At 35.7% G+C, this 14,129-nt stretch overlaps 1 long non-coding RNA gene across 1 annotated transcript; it reads left to right on the plus strand.

The window, feature by feature from the left end:
- The first annotated feature begins 231 nt into the window (after window positions 1–231).
- Window positions 232–10,738, plus strand: LOC146768676 (uncharacterized). Its single transcript, XR_014954281.1, has 2 exons — window positions 232–6,876; window positions 6,964–10,738. It is a non-coding gene; the product is annotated as an uncharacterized LOC146768676 (long non-coding RNA).
- The last annotated feature ends 3,391 nt before the right edge of the window (window positions 10,739–14,129 follow it).

The following is a 14,129-nucleotide window of genomic DNA, read 5'->3' on the forward strand; positions in this document are numbered from 1 at the left end:
TTTTTAGATGTCTTAATTTGCATTTAGGTCTTTAGCAAATGTCACAGTAATATTTCTTGTTGTCAAAGTATGCTCTACTAGAGGTTCTTTCTTCAGTGAGCTTTTTAAGAATGTACTTTCTAAAGGAAATGAAAATATATTAAGTTTTCAAAAATAATTACAGCAAGAACACAGTGATACAGACCTATCACAAATTAGTTGAATATTTAATAATTTTTCTCTCTAAGAAATCAGCTCCTACATATTTTTCCTCAGTCAAACAAGTAATACATGAATTAATTCTATCAGAGTTTGGTCTTATTATCACTATTTAGATAACTTGTGAGGTCTGTTTTGTAGTAATATTTCTGTTAAAGGTCTTGATAAAGAATTCAAAAGAAAAACATCCATATTAAAATAGTCAATTGGTTATAAAAAAAAATCACATACTGTTTTTTTTTAAACTGAGTCCATCTAACTTTTCCAAATTTGAAGAGATTTTTAAAGAAGAGAATTAATTTGTGCTACTTTTAAAAATTTTTGTTTCATTTGTATAATGAGTTTTCTGTAAGAAACACATGAAATAGAAGCTATGTGAACTCAAGACAAATTTTTTTCCAAGTGAAGGTTAGTGACTCACAGCTTCTAAAAGTACTTTCAGTGACAAAAAATGTATCAGACTTTATGTTTTCAGCATGAAAATAGCTTTGGAGGACATTTTAATAGGAGAGACTTATGTTCCCCTTATTTTTGGGTCAGAAAGCAGCTCTCTTGTGCCTCTCATAAATCTCTTGCGTGCAATGTAATGTATCTATGCCAGTGATGCATCTCACCTGATAGAAATATGAAATGAAGTGTGTATAAGATGCATGCCTAAAATTGTACAGAATAAAATTTTGAAGTATTCTGTAATTAATTTGTTCCTTCTATGTTATTGTGATTTTCTTAGATCTGCAGTTGACTTTGCTACATAGACTCAAGTAATTGTTTAGGTTGGAAAGACCTTTAAGATCAAACCAAACAAGTGTGCAAAACTACTACTAAGCCATGTCCCTAAATGCCATTTCTACAAGTCTTTTAAATACCTCCAGGGATGGTGACTCAGCCATCTCCAGCCAGACATTCCTAGGTCCATAGCATTGAGTTATTTGGATTCCAGTGCAGGATCCTGTGCTCTGTCATGTTCAGCCTCATACCATTGCCTCAGCACATAGATCCAACCTGTCCAGGTCCTTCTGCCCTTCAGATCAACAATTTGTGTTGGGAGCTTCATTCTGCCCCCATCCCAATCTCTACCTCAGAGGGCTGGGTGCCCAGGGAACAACTGATCTTGAGAGTAAAGACTGAGGCAAAGAAGGCATAAAGAACCTCCCTCAGCCTTTCCCTCAGCCTTTGTCACTTATCAGCTTAATTCTTATCAGTTTTATGCAGAATGTAAGTACATCTCCATACAAGGCAGTGCAGCAATATAGAAGGCAAATATTTTTTTTCCCCTAAGAAACCAACTTTATGAAAGCAACAAGTGTTTGGTGTGAGTGTGCTCTACCATACTACTAAAATAAGTCCCAAATGAATATTAGGACATACTTATTTATAATAAGGGATTTTTGTTCTGCTCAATAGAAAATAATCTTTTTTATTTTACATGAAAATGGATGGCAATATTTTGTTTAGGCTTTTATGGATTCCACAATTGTTGTTGCTGTTCAGGGTTAAGAGTTTTACTCTAATTGTTTTCACAGAAGTGCTTCCAAGTCTATTTTCATCTTTGCTAGTCTTTATACTTTTTCATATATTTTAATCCTTTCTGGATTCTAATAAAGGTAGAGGGTCAGAACTTCATACACTTTATTATGTACCAACATTGACATATTAATATATTTTATTTTCTTTTTTAACCTTGATATAAATTTTTTTTCAGTTGCAAAGCCCTGTTTAGAGCTGCTCAATGTATCTTCAAGAAAGCTGGATTATATTTTTTAATGTGAATTTCTTGGGAATTATATTCACAATGCTTTGTCTCCATTTGATTTTCTGATATTTCCATAGTATAAATTCCTTTGGTAACTCTTTACCCTTTGACAAAATATATATATTGTCTTTAGCAGTCCTTTTCCAGAGCATTACTTTGCATATTTTGCCAGATATGCCCATACTCAGCATCCAGACATCCTCATGGGATTCCATTGATGAATTTCTTTCAATATAAAGCTTCCTATCAACTTCTACAAATTTGTCTCCAGTCTTTTCACTAGTCATTATAGAACAATTTCCAATTCACCCCATCATACCTTGTTCTCTTCAAGACTTGTAGTAAGGACTCTATCCAGCATGCATACTAACTACTTCAGGGAAATCTGGAATATAGAGGAGCAGGCTTCCATACTTTTTGTTATAGATATGAAGTGACTTAGGCTTGCTCAAGGTAAGATTCAGAATAAACTGATATATTGCATGATGTAGAGCTAAATTCCTAAAGATTGATACTGTTCTGATAACAAGTTTTCTTCCACATCAGTCATATCAGCTCATTTTCTAGGCCACCATGGCCCAAGAAATCCTGATCCATAAATCTCCTCTGTTCAAGATGTCATATGATTAATTGATTTTCCTGTCTACAATAAGCTGGAAAATATGTTGTTAAATCATTTTTCCAAATCTTAAAAAAATAAGGAAAAAAAAATGCTCATATCCACCTTTTCTAAGAGAGCAGTAACATTTCAGGAACATACCTACTTATGTATACATTTTATGACTTTTTTAAAATCGCACTATTGTCTGAAATATTTTTTTGCTTGTAACAAATAATTCTTAATGGCACCATAATTTTGACTACACAAAAGCTTTATTTGAAAAAAAATCAAAAACAACAACTGAAAATGCCCTAAGGTAAACCATCAAAATTAAAGAGAAAATTATTTTTTTTTAGTTCAAGAGCACCATTATGTGATTAATGATCTGAAGATTGCTCTAACTGTCAGTCTTAAGCCCCTGTCCAGTTCTCTAGTAACCAAATGTAAATTGCTACAAAGCCTGGAGAGGCAGTCGTATCCCTGGGGGCATCAGGCACAGCATCACCAGCCAGGCATGGGAGGGGGTTGTCCCCTTTGCTCTGCACTGGGGCAGCCTCACCTTGACTGCTGGGGGCAGTTTTGGCTTCCAGAACAAGACATTAAAGCTATTAGAGAGCATCCAAGACAGAAAGGTGAAAGGCCTTGAGGGGAAGCTGTATGAGGAGAGGCTGAGGTCACTTGGCCTGTTCAGCCTGGAGAAAAGGAGACTGAGGGGAGACCTCACTGCAGTCTGCAACTTTCTCGTGAGGGGAAGAGGAGGGGCAGGCACTGATCTCTTCTCTCTGGTTACCAGTGACAGAACTCGAGGTGATGTCCTGAAGTTGTGTCAGCAGGTTCAGGCTGTACAGCAGGACAAAGTTCTTCACCCAGAGGGTGGTTGGAACAGGGTCCCCAGGGAAGTGGTCACAGCACCAAGCCTGACAGAGTTCAAACATTTGAGCAATATATTGTAAAGGTAGGTGAACTCGGTGGGAAGAAATGACAATGTCTGACTCCAGTTCAGAAGGTTGAATGATTTTTTTATTATAACTATGTTAAAATACATTAATATACTATATAAAGGAAGATACCAAAACTACATGCCTACTTTTTTTAACTACCATATCTAACTAACTCACAACTTGTACCCTGTTCTCGAGAGTCCAGACACAGGTGGATTGGATTGGCTATCAGGCTCAAACAATCTTCACCAGAATTCCATCAAGAAATCACCCCAGGTAAACAATTCTCCAAGCACATTCCACATGAGAAAAACAAGGAGCAGAAATAGAACTTGTTTTCTCTTTTATTTCTCTCAGTGCACATCTATGAAAAATTGTGAGAGAGAGAGAAAATGTGCTTAGCACCCAATACTCTTGGGCACATGGGGATAGTGCTGTCCAGGGCCAGGAGTTGGAAATGATCGGAGTCCCTTCCAACTCAGGATATTCTATGACTCTGTGATTTTATATGACATATTCCTTTTTTTTGAATTTCAGAAAATTATGGTTTTCCCCATCTAGTGGATCCAGGCAATTGTCAGTTTGATCCTTCACATGAAGGAGAAATAAGGGGAAGAATTTTATCTCAATATGAACATTTTATAGTATATTTTTTTCAGTGATAGGTCATGGTCAGAAGTGTTGAAGGTTGATGTAGGACATTAATAGCCCTTAGGATTTCTATAGTTGAGATACATCTCCTTTGACTTTGACAAGAGCAAAATAGAGTGATGGGACTCCACAGAATTCCTGACATTACGTTACTGAGAGGATGGAGCCAGGCTCTTCACAGCAGCGTATGAGAAGAATATCTGGGATGAAGGACATAAATCTGAATGAGACATGTTTACAGTGGATATAAGAAGCATCTTTTCCCCCATTCCCAGTGGAATAAATTTCCCAGAAATATTGTGCATTGTGCAGCCTTGAAGGATTCCTAGGTCTGACTAAATAGAGGCCTGAGAAATCTGATGTAACCACACAGTTGACCTGTAGTTAGCAGGAGGTTGGACCAGAAACCTCAAGTCCCTTTTTGCCTGTTATCCTAAGGCTAATCTCCTGATACATGTTCCAGATTTATTAAAAACACAAGGAGAACATTTTTATATCTGACCATTTGTTTTCTGCTTTCTCACTAAATTTCAGCTGCTTTTGATATAAATTCCTGAACTTATTACCTTACTTGATTTTTATAGTCAAAAAACTAAATAACAGTCCTCTCATCCTAAAGTAGTTTAGACAAATCTAAAATGGCAAAGAGCCATTGATTTAAATGTAGAATATGCACTGAAAATATTTTAGCTCTAGGAAGATGAATGCCCATCCAGAAAGATTTAATTAATTCAGTTGACTTCATGTTTTGGAAGTTATCTATGCAATGAAAAATCAAAAATTTGAACTCAGTCATTTATTTTTCTAAATATATTGAAAGTTCTGAGAAACATTTGCTGCTCTACTGAAATCTGAATCTTTCTTAAAAATAATATTAGTAGTATATTATAATGATTTGGTGAGAACAAAACCAGATTGCAGCTATTTTGATTTCATGACTAAGTATTATCTCCAAATTATATAAATAGTCAATACCTGTTTCATGATTTCGTAAAATGTGTAAAAGGACAAAAAAAAAGAAATATTTATTTTGTAATTCTCCCTTAAACTGACAAATATCTAATACTTTACTTCCAATGCAGGTATGACTGTCAAATAATATACTTAACAGTGACTTCTATTAAACAGAGGCATGATACAGCTTTATAAATTCATGTCTGCTGAGCCTTACAGAATGAATAGATTGATAAAAGCTATTTTCAGTCAAGTCCAAATACATAAATGAAAAAATGTGACTTCATAAGAAAAGCTGCCATTTCAAACAAAAATGATTGGCATGTTCATTGTGAATAAAACACTCATTACAAGAAAAATTTCTGCTTAGAAATGAGAAGGAACATAATTTAAGTAACAGAATAATATAATTTAACTAGAGGAGAAGATGTATTGTGTCAAATGGTTCATCAGTCTGGTGATTCATAATTACCCCTTGTCAAGTTCTCAATAGAGTTTTGCCTGATTTAGTTTTAAATGTTCAAGAGAAATAACACACTTCATTTACCACAGGAGAGTCTATTGGCTGTGAAAGCTCATTTCAAGGAATTTTTTCAAGTTCAGTTTAATACTCACTGTTTCTATAAATAACTGGGAGTTATTATTACTATTATTATTGCTGTTGATGCTATTGTTATTATAATCCTAATTTTTACTCTCTTCTCACCTGATATTAAAAAATACTGTTTCATTTTTAAGGCATATTACTTTAAACACATATATTACTTTGAAATAATCCCCCTGTATGTGATCTCTCCAACTTCATCCACTTATCAATATATTTAGATCTGTCATTCAGAGGAAGAATGATACCTGTGAAAAACTACATTCAGAATTTTTGTTATTATTCATTGCAAAGTGATTGCTATTTCTTTTAGGGTTTCATTTCCCATTAGCTTTTGCTTGTTCCACAACATCAAATATTTTTACAGTCCAAGAAAGCAGAGGATTTGTTAGATGAAAAATTGGTAAGTGAAAATCATTTCTGATGTTTCCATGCAGAAAAAAAAATAAAAGTGTTAGTAGGCAAGATATTCAGCAGGTAAGTGTGTGAGGACTGGTGGTGTGGGAACTGTCACTGAGTTTCATAACCAATAAAACTACTGATCAGTGGAGTTGTATAAACAAATAAATTCCTCCCTTTTAGTTCTATCATTAGAGTGATGGTAGCAGGCAACTGTCTTCTGAGAGGTGCAGAGGCATATGCCACAACATCTGTCACAACTGAGATAGCAACAATACACAGAGTATCACAGAATAATTTCAAAAGGTTTCAACACCATACCACACCAGAAAGCTTCAAACAGCACACTCCTTGTTCTTTAGCCCAACCTTTTATTTCCTTTATCTTACATCCTTTACACCTGTGTGCCCTCTGTTCCCTTTGGTGGTTGGTCTGTGCACCTGGGCACTCCAGGTCCTATTTCCTTCAATGCTGCTCACCTGCCCTGCACAGCTGTGCCCACTGGGGATGAGGCTCGGCCACAGCCCCACTCCCAATCACCACAAACTCTGTGCCTACACCTACTTGCCAAGCTGATATATGAGAGGTATGCTGCTTACCAGGGGCATGTTTCAGGGATTTCATTGTGAGAATACCAAGCTTAATACAGTCCTCTGACTATTATTCACTGCTTAAGTTTTGTGTATATACTAGAGATGCAGATGAGGAGCAGTATGAGCATCATCAAAAGGATTGCCGAGGAATAGAAGTGGTGGTAAAAGACTATGGAGCACAGGTAATTATTGCATTCTATGAAAACTTTTCAATGATTATAGCTTTTGATTATTCTTTTGAAATAATATTTCTACTTTTTTTCCCCCAGGTTAAAGGGGTCCCAGATTCCGGTGAAAAGTACTTCTGGATTTGTGTAATGTGCCAATTGAATTAAGGTTCCACATGAGAACTCAGATTCCTGTGTACATATATCCTTGTATAACTAGAGTTTGTGTTGCATTTTATCTGTAATGAAAGATATTATTTTATCATATATATGTTATATTAGCATTTTTTTTCCATTCTTTGCTTAATTTTTTAAACTATTTATGGTTATATCCAATCTGGATTAAATACTATTTTTATTTCCAGCAACTCGACATGATTTTCTTTCTCCTTTTTTCATACAGAATGATGATTGTTCAAATTCTATTATTTAATCCTCTTCACTCTGCAATTCTTTCAAAACAAAATGTGAAATACAACAATGGCTATAAAATCACTTCAACAAAAAGCAGTAAACCAGCATTGTTTTGTAGCTGCTCCCATAGATCTAGAAATTGTAATGAAACCTGTGGATGTTAAATGTCCTTTTGATAGGTTGTTACTAGCATCAGTATGTGACTTCTCATTATGTTTACTGCTTACCAGGTTTTGATTAATTCTTGATATTATGGAGTCTGAAGGAAGCCAGAAAAACAAATTAAACCACACAAGGATGCTTTGGAAGTGTTTGGGAAGGCCTTAACTTTGGTTGCTGTTACAGTCTCTCTGCCCGGAGGACCTGAAATATGATATTTTGATTTGCAAGAAAATACTCCTGTTAATGGGCTGTTATACAGCTGGAATCCTAGTGAGCACAAAATGATAGTGAAACAATATCTTTTTCCCCCATACTGTCCAAAGCATATGCATATTTTCTCACTTGAGCTGTCAATCCTTCCTATTATATAGTCACCAGTTTCAGCAGTCAGAAAGCAGCGATATGTTTCATTTTACACCGAATAACATTAAATGTCATGCCAATAAAAGTGCCTCTTTCTTACTTCAGCATGGAGATACGTTTTCCCATTCTTACATTTTAAGAAAGAAAACTGAGAGCTACCATCATGTGGCTCTGGAAGTCTTCATATTACAATCTACTATAATAACTATGTAGGTTAATTTATCTTTGACTAATTTATGTTACCTCTCATAATGAAGCTATCAAATTTTATTATTTTGACTAGATTGTCTATTTTATTGAGCCTAATTCAGCTCACTTGAGCACTAAGAAATGTACATATTTCTTTTAATTACTGGTAAAGATCCATAAAATATATCTGTGTGGTATATCCCTGAAGGTATCCTTGAAAAACAAGTAATATTCCTGTGTTCTAAACTGTACTTCACTTTTTAGACATTTGTATTTGTAATTGCTGTAAAATTCTTCAGAGAAATTTCCTTTTGGCAGAAAATAAATATATTGTAGATGTGATGGTATTTATAAAATAACAAAATAAGAGTATTAAGTGGCAGAATGCTCTTGGAAACTGTAAAAGCAAAGTGGTCTAACAAAAAAGGTGAAGTAAAATGCAAAACCATTTCAAACATAAACTGCTATATCTGCAGGGTGAAACAAGCAAGTAGACTCTGGATTGTTTAAGCAGATAAGCAAAGATGAAGTGCCCCAAACTGTAATGATGTGGGATTTCAATTATCCTAATGCTGAAAGCAATGAAAACTGTGGAGTAGTTTAAAAAAATAAAACCCAAAAAAAACATAGCCAACCAAAGGATGAAAACAATCCCCAAAACCTTCAGAAAATTAAACAAGAAACCCCCAAAAAACTTTCTGTCTCCAAACTATAAAATATGAAATCTCAAGCATGCTTCTTTTGACTGCTGACTATTCAGCAGGCAGGCACAAGCTGGAACTCTGAGAAAGAGAATAACATGATAAAGAGGTAAAATGGCTGTCATCTTATACAGCACCAGTGGAGACCCATACTGTGGGGAAGTAGATTCTGGTTTTGTCAGGACACTATCCTCACACCTCTAATTTTTGCCAAGGCTTGCCAACAAAAGCCTGTAGATGCTATATCAATACATCCCTGGAGTACAACACACTCTGTTGTCAGCCAGTATTAAACTTTTTAACTGCTGTGCTGAGCAGCCCTATGCCTCTGGACATCTCTTTGTGCCTCTAGGGATCATTATCAGAAAACAGGAAATCAAGAAAATTACATTATTATTTCAGAAATAGTATATGAAACACAATTTTAATTTCCTTCCAGAAGAAAATACTTTAGGTTTCCTCTACATTTCAGTTAAGTGTTGTGTATTAGGTCTTAGGTTGTGTAAGGTTTTGATTAATATTGTGAGTAAAACAGCAGTATTATCTTAGGCATAGCATGAAACATTTATTCACAAAAATAAACAAAAGGCAAACTGGAAGCAATAGGAATGTTACAATCAGAGAATATTCTGAGTTGGAAGGGACCCACAAGTATCATCAAGTCCAGCTCTTAAGTGCATGATCCATACAGGGATCAAACACCCAACCTTGGAACTTGTAGTACCATGCTGTAACCAAGGCAAATGTTGTTATCAAACTTGTTGGGACTTGCACCACTGTTTTTAAAGCCATGAGAAGTAATTTGTCTTAGTTTGTATGCTAGATATTATAATATTATTGAGGATGACAGGGATCTATAATTCAAAGAATTTGAAAAATTATGAGAAAGTAATTATGTATTGAAAATTTCAATTTTTTATTTGAAGAATTTTTAAAAGTAGCTTTGCAGAAAAAATGAAAGGGAATGCAATTATTCTGTAATATGTTCATAGATTTTTCAGAAGAAAATATATTTGATTACAGAGATTATATTAGATTAATGAGAGTAATTCTCAATAAAAATATTTTTTAATTGTTCTTATTGAACTCAGAAAATACCTCTTTAAGTTAGACATTAACTTTAGGCCCCCTTTGTTTCTATTTTGGTGGTGTTGCAATGCATTTTATTAAACTCTTCTAACAATGCAAACACTTCCTAACTTAAGCTATTACCAAAAATCACTGGACTTAGGTGGAGCATTTAATACTATGTCAGGAAATAAAACTTGTCAGAGTTATAATGATATGGCATCAAATGACAACATTCAAAAACTAAACTGTCATTGAGGAGAGTTTTAATGATAATGAATTTTGTACATGGAGATGCTTCATGCAAAAAATACAAAAAATCACTGAGGCATCTCAGTGCAGCTGCCAACTGTCTCATAGGAAAGACAGCTGACTGTTGTAGTCAGGAGGCTGATTTCCATAAGCTATCTTAAAAAAAGAAAAAGTCTGACAACAGAGTGGAGCCTAATGAGATTTTTCGTACCTTTAGGTTTCCTGCTTCTGAAATACCACTGAAATAAAACCAGAAAATAGATTGGAGAGGACCTCTGGAGCCCACCTGATCCAAACCCTGTCACACCAACTTTGAAGCTGGATCTAACTTCAAAGTTTGATGATGCTGCTTATTATCTTCTTTGATTGATTTTTGAATATCCAAAGACAGATTCAACAAGCATTGTGTGGCCCAGTTGTAGGTTGTGGGTTTTTTTCCTGACAAATCATGATTTTCCTTATTGCAACTGGTATCTATTGTCCTACACCTTATAGATGAACTTGTCCAAGAACAGTCTGGCTTCTTCCATCCTATAAGGCAATATAGATATTTGAAGGCAACCATAAAATTATTCCTTAGTCTTTATTTATTATGATTGAAGAAGTCTAGTTCTTTCTTTCCTATTCTCTCATATTTAAGAATATGAACAGCTACGATATCTACAAGTCAGTTCTCTGCCACATAGTTTCTGTTTTCAGAAATGAAAACTCAGAGCAGTTGTAGCTAGGTAGCAGCCACAGTGCTTGATATAGAAAAATTCAGAATCACAATTCTATTTTTTAATCTGTCATTTAGAAAGTATAAGGATGTCTAATTTGCACATTTTTTTTTTTTTTTAGCATCAGTGATATGCAACACTGCACTTCTGGACCTTGTATCGACTAGATTTGTGTCAAACATCTGTTCCACAGCCTGTGATTGTGCAAGTATGTACTGACATCTGGTGGACATTTGACCAAACACTTCAATATGTCAACACTGCGACTACATAATGCTCATTCAAAGATAGTACTTACTTAAAGTGGGTTTCTGAATAACTAACTGCATTAGTTCTGAGTCCTCTTTCCAAAAGCACCTGTGGGAGAAAACAAAACCCCAGAAAAGATTTCAACATCAAGATTTCTGGTTTTACCATGCTGTCTGGAAGAAAATATTTTCAAAGAAAGTCTAATTATTTTCTGGTTTTATTTTTAAACAAAGACACCTTTTAAAATACATACAACAGCAGATCAAAGCATTCAGACATGTATGACTATATTCACATATGTCCATCTGGCAGTATGTGACAGAGTTTAGCCCATGTCTGCCTCAGAAACCCCCACATTATAGCACTTGCTGGCTGCTAGTGCATGAGGCTGTGCTGAATGAGTACCTACCTGATCATGGAACAGATATTGTTTGACAACAAACGAGTAAGCTGATCGACAGCAGCTCAATAGGAACCAGCAGTGTGACCTGGAAGCCAGGAGGGAAAACCACATCCTGGGATGCATCAAAAACGTCACAATCAGTTGGTCCAAAGAGGTGATTATCTTGCTGGATTCAACATCAGTGCAGCCTCACCTGGAATGCTGTGAGCAGTTCTGAACCCCACAATTTAAGATGGATGTGAAGGTACTTGAATGTGCCCAGGGGATGGCAACAAAGCTGGGGAAAGACCTGGAAGGAATGTCCTCTGAGGAGTGGCTGAGGAATGTCCTATGGGGTTTTCTAGAAGAGGAGGCTGAGGGCTGACCTTACAGCTCCTACAGCTCTCTACAGCTTCCTCAGGAGGTGAAGTGGAGAGGGAGGTGCTGATCTCCTTTTCCTAGTGTCCAGCACTAGAATGCATGGAAAGGGTTCAAGGCTCTCCCAGGGGAGACTGGATATTAGGAAGTATTTATGTACTGAGAGGTTGGCCAAACCCTGTTACACACTTCCTAGAGAAGTGGTCAATGCCCCAACAATTGCATTTGGATAATTCTCTTAAGAACATACTTCAAATTTTAGTCAGCCCTGAACAAATCAGGCAGCTGGACTATAGGATTGCTGTACATCCCTTCAATCCTCTCCTCTCCTCTCCTCTCCTCTCCTCTCCTCTCCTCTCCTCTCCTCTCCTCTCCTCTCCTCTCCTCTCCTCTCCTCTCCTCTCCTCTCCTCTCCTCTCCTCTCCTCTCCTCTCCTCTCCTCTCCTCTCCTCTCCTCTCCTCTCCTCTCCTCTCCTCTCCTCTCCTCTCCTCTCCTCTCCTCTCCTCTCCTCTCCTCTCCTCTCCTCTCCTCTCCTCTCCTCTCCTCTCCTCTCCTCTCCTCTCCTCTCCTCTCCTCTCCTCTCCTCTCCTCTCCTCTCCTCTCCTCTCCTCTCCTCTCCTCTCCTCTCCTCTCCTCTCCTCTCCTCTCCTCTCCTCTCCTCTCCTCTCCTCTCCTCTCCTCTCCTCTCCTCTCCTCTCCTCTCCTCCTTGCAACAGATCAAACAGATAACCCAGAAATTAAACTCTTGCCGCTATAATTTTGCATATTCTTGAATGTTTGGTCTGTATGTGGAGAGGTTGTGTCATTTCTTACTCAAAAGTAATTTTTCTTTTTGGTCTTCCATTTATCACTTCTGAGTTTCTCATTTTCTACCTCCATTCCTTCAAAGTTCTGACTTAATTTTCAATCTTTTTTGCTCTTATGCTCTGTTTCACACTGATAAAATCAGTGCAACCTCCACCACTGGTGAAGCATAGAAACCTTACTTGCTGCCTATTTATTTTAAAGGTCATTAATGTTTCCATATTAGAGGATGACAGATTATATATGGCATCACAAACTTCTCTGTGAACAGACAAGCTGTATAAGCTGGCTGGGTTTTAAAAAAGTTATGTAGAATCAAAAAACAATGATTAAGAAATTTTTTAAATCTACTGAATATTTGCTAGGAAACAACCAAGAAAATGTAAGAAGTAGAGGAGTTGCTAATTTAACATTTTTATTACAGTGTGTCCTTCATTCATGTTTTATAATTCAAGATACCTTGAATTATGTTTTATCTTTCAAGATATTAATGCAGCATTAAAAGCCTGTTTTCACCTACATAACATGGAAAAAATATCCAATCACTTTTAACTGCTTAACTTGTTATGATTTTTTTTTTCACTTTTTTAGTAATAAGAATCAAAATTTAAAAGACAATTTTATCTTATAAAGATTGAAAAATTATTAGGACATAATAAGTCATATACTGCTCAGACTAAGAGGTAGCTTATATAATTATAATTTTAAAAATCCTGAATTTTCATTCACAGAATTTCAACTCACAAGCCTTTCCTTTTTGGCAAATTCTAAGGCCCATTTCTGCAGTAAGGGGAGATTGCTCTTTACAGTCCCATGTATAAATTCAATTGCCATTATACAGTTAGTTTAGAGAATTTACATTTGTGACGTAAGAATTACAAGAAAAAGATATATTTGACTATAAAATATGTTATTTCTTTTTACTATCTTGATTCAGGCATATTACTCTTAAATTCTGATCCAAATATTCTGAATAATTTATGAGGGGGTATTATATGTGTTTCTTTTTGTTGTTATTCTGTTTTGTTTGATTTTTCATTATATGAAAAGGAGTTAGATGTAGTTACATGTCTTCTAAACCAGAAGATTTCAGTGAAATAATATATATAATTACATTGCAGAAAAAGCTCTGGTCTAACAAATTATAAATAGCTGGTGTTTTCAAGATAGACAATGAAAAACTTTATTTTCCACATGGAGGGAAAAAAAAAACCCACACAAAGTCTTAAACCTGAAGTGCCAACAATCTGTATGTTTCATTTATTTCTGCATTTTTATTTACTAATTTTTATGGTCAGAAATTCAGTGGAAGTACTTGGAATATGTAGATCCTCTGCTGAACAGGGCTGGCAAGATAGTTCAAAATGACACAGAAAAGGCTGAGGTATCTTGTGTCTAGTCCTCTATGAGTCAGTTCTCATGGGGAAGTGTCCAGTCCCCAAGTATCCATCTGAAATAAAGAATGAAAAAACAAACAACAGAATAAATTCTAGGATGAAAAAAATTTTAAAAATTAAAATTGAGTGAATAATTGCTTATTTGACAACATCCCATATAGCCTTTTGGGACAAACTGGCAGAATAGGA

The sequence above is a fragment of the Lonchura striata genome, chromosome 1, assembly GCF_050655825.1.
Source record: "Lonchura striata isolate lonStrDom1 chromosome 1, ASM5065582v1, whole genome shotgun sequence".
Lineage (NCBI taxonomy): Eukaryota > Metazoa > Chordata > Aves > Passeriformes > Estrildidae > Lonchura > Lonchura striata.